Source organism: Hyperoodon ampullatus, assembly GCF_949752795.1.
Source record: "Hyperoodon ampullatus genome assembly, chromosome: 16".
Taxonomy (NCBI): domain Eukaryota; kingdom Metazoa; phylum Chordata; class Mammalia; order Artiodactyla; family Ziphiidae; genus Hyperoodon; species Hyperoodon ampullatus.
Genome location: NC_136929.1, coordinates 23,249,796 through 23,259,723, shown reverse-complemented (window position 1 = coordinate 23,259,723; position 9,928 = coordinate 23,249,796). Strand labels below are relative to the sequence as shown.

At 37.3% G+C, this 9,928-nt stretch overlaps 1 pseudogene across 1 annotated transcript; it reads left to right on the top strand.

Moving 5' to 3' along the window:
- Window positions 1-5,627: 5,627 nt before the first annotated feature.
- On the top strand, window positions 5,628-9,243 carry LOC307064892 (protein enabled homolog; annotated as a pseudogene). Its single transcript has 2 exons — window positions 5,628-5,664; window positions 7,864-9,243. The product of its transcript is annotated as a protein enabled homolog (transcript).
- The last annotated feature ends 685 nt before the right edge of the window (window positions 9,244-9,928 follow it).

Sequence of the window (9,928 nt, the reverse complement as noted above, 5' to 3'; positions counted from 1 at the left end):
TCAGGTCATGGAAGCAACCTAAATGCCCATCGACAGACGAATGGATAAAGAAGTTGTGGTACATATATACAATGGAATATCAGCCTTAAAAAGGAATGAAATTTGGTCATTTGTAGAGACGTGGATGGATGTAGAGACTGTCATACAGAGTGAAGTAAGTCAGAAAGAGAAAAACAAATATCGTATATTAACGCATATATGTGGAACCTAGAAAAATGGTATAGGTGAACTGGTTTGCAGGGCAGAAGTTGAGAGACAGATGTATAGAACAAACGTATGGACACCAAGGGGAGAAAGCGGCAGAGGGTGGGGGTGGGGGTGTGATGAATTGGGCGATTGGGATTGACATGTATACACTGATGTGTATAAAATTGATGACTAATAAGAACCTGCTGTATAAAAAAAAATTAAATAAAATTCAAAAATAAAGACAAAACAAAACAAAACAAAAATACAATTTTATTCCATTATCTTTAAATCTTATAAATAGTGCAGTGCTGTGGAATTGGAAAATGTATTTCATACTACAATGCTGATGTGCCTAGAAAGCATAATAGTTAATCTGTAATTAATTTGGTCTGACTGAATAGCATGTATGCATGGATGAGGGAGAAAAGTAACTTTCTGTTATATAAAGTTTGAAAATTGTATGATACATTATTTTTTGTAGTCCTTTTAAATAATGTTTGGTGTCTATTAGATTAAATTTTCTAGTTACTCAGCATCCCTTTCCTCTTTCTACTTCTATAATTTCAATGGCAAAGCCCTTGGAGAATATACACTATCTGTAGTGACCATGTGACTTATTGTTCAAAATGGAATACTTTGACAGTAAAGAGTTGCTATTAATTATAATCACATCCAGACAGTCAGCGTTGGCTGGGACACTCTTTGATATACATAGCTCAGCTTCTCTTATTCTTGGTAAAAACAAACCTTAAATCCCACAAAATTTTCCATCTGACTCACTACAATAAACCCACTAGTTTTTTTTGCTCAGCATTTTTATCACAGCTATATTTTAGTTCTTAATTCTAAGCCTACAGGTTCTGATAGGCTCATGACTCATACCTAAGCACACTGCCAAGGTTCTATGGTGATATCTGTGTACTAGATTATTATCTGGAAGCCTTCTAGATATCCACTTTCCTCAATCTAACTTAGAGAGCCAGGTGAGTCACTATCCCTCCTATCTCTGCCCTTGTAGCATCTTGCCTTATATAACATAAATCCCCCTCTTTATGTTAAAGACTATGTAGGTGGAAAATAGGACTCTTTCAAACCTGATTCTCTCTCTCTCTTTACTTTTTTCCTTCTCACCCCTCAAATATCACTAGGTCAGAAAAGGACTCAATCTCATTCTACCATAATCAGAGATGATGAAACCTGTAGATGATGCTTACCCTCCACCACACAGGACAATGTACTTATGTGTTTCCTTTAGGTGCATTATTTACATTCTAATGGGAATGGTGGTAGAAAATTAGAAAATCCTCTCTCATAATAACATCTTGATTAACACAGTTATCCTCCCCACAATGTATAATGCTTTTTATATTAGAACATTATAAAATAATACCTCTCTATTCAATGTATATCCATTGATAATACATCTCAGTCTCCATATTCCTTTTAGAATTTATCTTACTCTTCTCTGAGAAGAAAATTTTAGGTAAGGTAGGCAAAAGAGAAAAGCAAATTTACAATAAATAATCTTGTATTAATAAGATACGTGGGCTTCCCTGGTGGCACAGTGGTTGAGAGTCTGCCTGCCGATGCAGGGGACACGGGTTCGTGCCCCGGTCCGGGAAGATCCCACATGCCGCAGAGCGGCTGGGCCCGTGAGACATGGCCACTGAGCCTGCACGTCCGGAGCCTGTGCTCTGCAACAGGAGAGGCCACAACAGTGAGAGGCCCGCGTACCGCAAAAAAAAATAAGATACGTAATTTTTTAACTTTTGCAGAGAGTAAACAAGAAAACTAAGCTGCAGAGGAAGTGCTGTATTTGTCATGTAGTACATGTTTAAAGAAAAGAATAATAATTCCCATATTTTTCCATAATAATTCCATATTTTCCATAATAATTTCACAAAATCATTTATGTAATTTATGAGTATTTTCCTAAAATGTAAAATGAATGTAATTTCCTAATATACAAAATATTTCCTGACATTTGATAATGTACAAAGTGAATATAATTTCCAGAATTTTGTTCCTCATTGCATTATTTTAAGAAGACATCCACATTCCAGTTAAATCCATTTTTTAAAAAACAACAGTCAGTACAGTACTAGCAACTCTAGTTTTCACTCTTGCCAAGAAATTTTGTCATTGGTTTCAAGAGAAGCTTAAAAAGGATATTGAATGAACTTTTAAATCTACTGCTTTCCAAATTAATCTTTCTTGGAAATTATGTTCTGGAAATTATGTTTTGGTGGATCTGTTTTCCACAGGAACAAATGAACAGTCAATGTTAGTAGCAGTAGAAATTATCATCAGTAGTAGAAGATCAAGATATTTAAAATATTTATGCACTTTCAAAATTTTAATCCTTTCTGAGTAGATTAAGTTTTTTTGATTAAGTACACAATAAATGTTAATGTTGATAATGCTGAAAATTTTCAGCTTAAAAAATAGTGTCTGTATAAAGATAGCACAAAAGTGATTAAGTATGAAAGAGAAGTGGATAATCTTTGTTGATAAAACAGCCAAATTTTAAGTTATATTCTGGACATTTATTTTGTTTAAGGTGTCATTTAATTTTCAGAATAAGTATTTTTGGAAAATAATTTGTGTGTTGTTTTGCAATATGACACTTGCCAACTCTGCATTACTACTCTAATATATACCTTACCATGTGATTAATGGGGAAAATATCATATAACCAGGTTTGGAAGAATATAAATGCTGTCAAATTTCTAATATATGCCACAGATGCTCCTACTCCTTCACAAACAAAATACTTGCCTTTAATTCACTGTATGTCTTCATCAAGAGTAGTCCTTTCAGGAGGAGAGAATCAAGATGGTGGAGTAGGAAGATCCTCAGCTCACCTCCTCCCATACACACACAAAAACTATGCTATGCATAGAAGTTTTTCTAAGAACAACCTGAAGACTAGCAGAATGCCTCTTTTACAACTAAGGATATAAAGAAAGATCCAAATTGAGATGGCTAGGAGGGGCAGAGATGCGTCTAGTCAGGACCCACATTCCTGGCAGAGTGACCCACAGTGGGAGGGGATATCACAAACACAGAGGTCCTCCCTAAGGAGCAAAGGGTTTGAGCTCTACATCAGGCAGCCCAGCTCTGGGGACCTGTACCTGGAAGATGATCCCATATAATGTCTGGCTTTGAAAACCACCGAGGCTTATGGCTGGGAGAGCTGGAGGGCTATAGCAAACAGACTCTGCTCTTAAATGGATTGTGCACAAACTCACTCTCTCTGAGTTCCAGCAAAGAGACCTATGTTTGAAAAGTGCCTGGGCTATATGTGAAGGAGATTCATTGACAAACTTTAGGGTGAGTCCCAAAGGAGCAGGGATCTATTGGAACTTTATCAAGGTACCAAACCAGTGGTAGATGCCATTTTTCTAATTCTCCTTTTACCTAGCTGGCCAGGTGCTGGTGGGCATTATTTCTGACATTTGCTAACTACCCTGCTAGTATTTCCTGCCCTGTCCTAGCAGTCCCCTGAGGACCCACCCTGTCCAATCCATCCACCCTGGTCAGTGCCTTTCCAAAGCAAGCCCTACCCCACCACACCTGGCAGGCAGCCTCGGGTGGGTCTGGCATGCCTCCCCCACAAAATGGCTCCTGTGCCAGGGGACCAACCCCATAAAACCACCATACCCACAACTGTGGCAGTCAGGCCCTGAATCCAGCCTCACTGGGGCAGCAGTCATGAATCCAGCAGTTATGACCAGGCCTTGCATACAGCTGGGCCAGGGAACAGCCCCACCAATCAGTACACCAGTAGCAAACATGACCCCACCACAACAGGAGGACTCAGACAGCCCACAGAAGGAATACTCATGAAGTGCCTGGCTCTGGTGACCATAGGGGATTGCTCTTCTAGGCCTCACAGGAAACCTTCTACAATGGACCACTCCTTCAAGACCAGGAGATATATCTGATCTACCTAATACACAGAGATAAACACAGAGAATTAGCAAAATGAGGAGACAAAGGAATATGTTCCAAAAGAAAGAAAAAGACAAAACCTCAGAAAAAGAATTAAGCTAAATGGAGATAAGTAATCTACCTGGTAAAGAGTTCAGGTAATAATAATAAAGTTGCTTACCAAACTCAGAAGAAGAATTGAAGAACTCATTGAGAACTTGATAAAAGAATATATATATATATATATATATATATATATATATATATATATATATATACACACACACACAACAGCTGAAGATTACAATAACTGAAATGAAAAATACACTATATGGAATCAGAAGCAAATCAGATAAGACAGAAGAAAGGATCAGTGATCTAGAAGACAAGGTATTGGAGATAATCCAATTGGAACAGAAAAAAAAAAAAAAGGCAAAAAGAAAATGAAGATAGTTGGATCTCTAGGACAAGTGTACTAACATTCACATTATAGGGGTCCCAGAAGCAGAAGAGAGCAAGGAACAGAAAACTTGAAAAAATAATGGCTGAAACGTTTCCTAACCTGGTGAAGGAAACAGACATCCAAGTCCATAAGCACAGAGAATCCTAAACAAGATGAACCCAAAGAGACTCACACCAAGACAGATTATTATTAAAATGTTAAAAGTTAAATATAAAGAGAGAATCTTATACATAGCAAGAGAAAAACAATTAAAAAACAATAGAAAAGATCAATGAAACTAAGAGCTTGTTCTTTGAAAAGATAAACAAAATTGAAAAACATTTAGCCAGACTCATCAAGAAAAAAATAGAAAGGTCTCAAATAAAATTAGAATTAAAAGAGAATTTACAATCGATACCATAGAAATAAAAAGATTCATAAGAGACTACTATGAACAATTATATGCCAACAGATTGGAAAACATAGAATAAATGGATAAATTCCTAAAAACATACAGTCTTCCAAGAGTATATCAGGAAGAAATAGAAAATCTGATTAGACCAAATAGTAGTAATGAAATTGAATCAATAATCACAGAACTCCCAACAAACAAAACCCTAGGACCAGATAGCTTCGTAGGTGAATTCTACCAAACATTGAAAGCTACCAGACATTGAAAGAAGGGTTATACTGATTTTTCTCAAACTATTCAAAACAAAAGCAAAAAAAATTCAAGAGGAAGGAAAGCTTCCAAAATCATTTAACAAGGTCAGCATTACCCTGACACCAAAAGCATCCAAAGGCTCTATGGAAAAAGAAAATTACAGGCCAACATCTTTGATGAACATAGATGCAAAAATCCTCAACAAAATATTAGCAAACAAAATTCAGCAGTACATTGAAAGTATCATATACCATGATAGAGTGGGGTTTATTCCAGGGATGCAAGAATGGCTCAACATCTGCAATTAACATGACAGACCACATCAACAAAACAAAGGGTAAACATCATATGATCATCTCAGTAGATTCAGAAAAAAGTGTTTGACAAAATTCAACACCCATGCATGACAAAAACTCTGAACACAGTGGGTATAGAGGTAATTAATGTACCTCTAAGTAGTAAACAATACATATGACAAACCAACAGCTTACATTGTACTCAATGGTGTAAAGCTAAAAACTTTTCTCCTGATCTTCAGATGAGGAAAAAGACAAGAATGTGCACTCTTGCCATTCTCTTATTTAACATAGTATTGGAAGTTCTAGCCACAGCAACTAGACAAGAAAAGGAAATAAAAGTAATCCAAATTGGAAGGGAAAAAATAAAATGGTCACTATTTGCAGATTACATGATACTATGTTTAGGAAATGCTAAATACTCCACCAAAAAATATTAGAACTAATAAATGAATTCAGTAGAGTTGCTGGATACAAAATTAATATACAGAAGTCTGTTGTATTTCTATACACTAATAATGAACTATCAGAAAGAGAAATTAAGAAAACCATCCCATTTACAGTTGCATCAAAAAGAATAAAATACCTAGGAATAATATAACCACGGAGGTGAAAGACCTGTACTCTGAAAACTATAAGATATTTGATGAAAGTCATTAAAGATGACACAAATAAATGGAAAGGTATCCCAGGCTCCTGGATTGGAAGAATTAGTATTATTAAAATGTGTATACTACCCCCCAAAATCTACAGATTGAGTGTAATCCTTTTCAAAATACCCATGACATTTTCCAAATGACTGGAAGAAATAATCCAAAAATTTGTATGGAACAACAAAAGACCCCCAAATAGCCAAAACAATCTTGAGAAAGAACAAAAGCTATAGTAATTAAAAGAGTGTGGTACTGGAACAGAAACAGGCACATAGATCAATGGAACAGAATAGATAGCCCAGAAATAAACCCACACACATTGTTACTCTGTAACAATGTAGGCAAGAACATACAATGGGTAAAATCCAGTCTCTTCAGTAAATGGTTCTGGGAAAACTGGATAGCTACCTGCAAAATAATGAATCTGGACCACTATCTTAAACTATATACAAAAAAGTAAGCTCAAAATGAATTAAAGGCTTGAATATAAGACGTAAGCTATAGAACTTCTAGAAGAAAACAGGTATTCAGCTCTTGGACTTTAGTCTTAGTAATTATTATTATTTTTTGGATATGTCACTTCATTCAAGGGAAAAAACAAAAATAAGCAAATGGAACTACATCAAACCAAAAAGCTTTTGCACAATGAAGGGAACCAGAAATAAAACAAAAAGGCAATCTATTGAATGGGAGAAGATATTTGCAAATCTTATATCTAATAAGGGGTTAATATTCAGAGTATATAAAGAACTCGTACAACTTAACATATAAAAAAAGAAAATCCAAACAATCTGATTAAAAAATGGGCAGAGGACCTGAATAGACATTTTTCCAAAGAAGACATACAGATGGCCAACAGGCACATGAAAAATGCTTAACATCACTAATCATCAGAGAAATGCAAATCAGTACCACCTCACACCTGTCAGAATGGCTATTATCAAAAACTCAAGAAATAACAAGTGTTGGCAAGGATGTGGAAAAAAAGGAACCCTTGTGCACTGTTGGTGGGAATGTAAATTGTTGCAGCCACTGTCGAAAACAGTATGTAGGTTCCTAAAAAACTAAAAATAGAACTATCATATGATCCAGCAATTCCACTACTGGATATATATCTAAAGAAAACAAAGAAACACTAATTTGAGAAGATATATGCACCCCAATTTTCATATTAGTATTATTTATAATAGCCAAGAGATGGAAGCAACCTAAATGTCTTCAATGAATAAATGGATAGTGAAGATGTTGCAACAACATGGATGGACCTAGAGGGTATTATGCTAAATGAAATAAGTCAGAGAAAGACAAATATAATACGATTTCACTTATATGTGGAATCTAAAAAACGAAGTGAACAACAACAAAGCAGAATTGATTTATAGATACCTAGAACAAATTGATGATTGTCAGGAGGTGGGAGGGTGGAGGGATGTATTTTATCAGCAAAACAGATTAAAGAGCACAAACTTACAAATATGAATAAGTTATGGTGCTGTAATATATAAAATAGGGAATATAGTCAATAATATTGTCATAATATTAAACTGTGACAGGTGGTAGCTGGATTTATGGTGATGATCATCTTGTAATGTATGTAATGTATATAAAAGTCAGATCACTATGTTGTTATTCACCTGAAACTAATGTAACATTGTATGTCAATCGTACTTCATTAAAAAAATAAAGGGTTGAAGTACAATCAAGCTACACAGACCTTCCACCAATGGTGGAACGCTAGACAGGTGTATGGTCTCAACTTCGTCAGCAAAGAAGATGCCAGTGTCTTCGCAAGTACTGTGATGCATGCCTTCGACGTGTTGAATTCACAGGAAACAGGGCCAACATTGCCTAGACAAAATTCACAACTACCTGCCCAAGTTCAGAATGGCCCATCACAAGAAGAATCGGAAATTCAAAGGCAACTGCAAGCACAGCAAAGAAAAGGAGCTGGAGCGGGAAAGGCTGGAGGGTGAAAGAATGAAAAGGGAGAGATTGGAGGGGGAGAGGTTAGAAAGGGAAGGGCTGGAGAGGGAGTGACTGAAACAGGAGCAGCTGGAGAGAGAGAGAGACAAGAAAGAGAACGTCAGGATTGCCTGGAGCGGGAGAGACAAGAACGGGAGAGGCTGGAGAGACGGGACCGAGAAAGGCAAGAACGAGAGCAGCAAGAGCAGCTACTGCCTCTGTGGAGACTCCTCTAAGCTCTGTGCTGGGAGTCTCCTCCGCTGCTGAGCCAGGCTTGCATTGTCTTGGGACCACCTGCACCTCCACCCCCTCCTTCACTCCCGCCAGGTCCTGCCCAGGCATCAGTCACACTCCCTCCTCCCCCAGGACTCCCTCCATCCCATCCACTTCCACCCTCAGGGCCTCCACCTCCTCTACCACCTTCCTCCTAATCAGGTACCCCCTCCTCCTCCACCACGTCCTGCTTCTCCCCTCCCTGCATCTGGATTTTGGGGGCATCCATGTCTGAAGACAGTCACCCTTTAACTGGACTTGCAGCTGCAATTTCTGTATCAAAACTTAGGAAAGTGTCACGGATGGAGGATGCCTGTTTCCCAAGTGGAGGGGAGATCACTGGTGTGAATTTGGCCTCATCTGAAAATACGGGTCGTGGAAAAGGACCCCTTCCATTAAGGGTGGTGGGTTAATGGAAGAAATGAGCACCCTGATGGCCAGGAGGAAGATAATTGCTGAAAAGGGATCAACAATAGGAACAGAACGAAAAGAAGACAAAAATGAAGATTCAGACCCTGTAACTTCCAAGGCCTCTTCAACAAGTACGCCTGAACCAACAAGAAAACCTTGGGAAAGAACAAATACAATGAATGGCAGCAAGTCACCTGTTATTTACAGACCAAAATCTGCACCCTCATCACAGTCCAGTGCCAAAGGAGTCCAGATAGGAGGACTGGACTGAAGCCAAACATTTTAGATGAAATGAGAAAAGAATTAACTAAGCTACAAGAAGAGCTCATCGATGCAATCAGGCAGGAACTGAGCAAGTGAAATACCACATAGAGAAACAAACTAAGAAGAGATAGGACTTTAATCTGGAGAAAGAAAAAAAAAACTGCAAAGAACAACTGTTAACAACAACAAAACCCTTACATTCTGTGAGCCGTAAAAAAGAAAATGGAGACAAACAGAAGGAGGGAAAAGACAACATACTTTGAAAGCCTTCAGACATTACTACTCTGGCAATAAGCTAGTACCCTCCCAGTTTGATGCTTTTTTCTGACCTTTACTACAGGGTGGAAGAGTGTTGTATAGGCGTTCCTGTATCAGTTATGCAGAAAATACTAAACCAGTCAGGCAAGAACACCGTGCCTTTGAAATATTTTCATGTCAAGAGAAAATCACACATTTTCCACAATCCATTGCTAAAATAAAGAGGAGAAAGGCTTTGAGAAGTTTTTTTTCAGAGAATGCTGATGAAGAATTTAGCAAGTTATGCTATTGTATTGTAAATGTTTCTCTCAGGTTTGTCTTCCTATCACATTTGATATCCCATGAATAATTGAGATCAGCCCTATGTAGGTTAAGATCATAAAATGTGGAACAGATGGAATTGTATGTGCTTTCAAAGGGTGATATTTATAAGAAAGTGTCCTAAAAATGATTTGCCCAGGGTGAGGAATTTTAGAATAATAGGAAGTCTCTCGAGTTTAGCCTTCAAGCAATTTTGTATATTTGAACATAAATTCATGCAGAATTTAAAGGTTTAGATGCCTTCCTAAATTATTAGTGATTT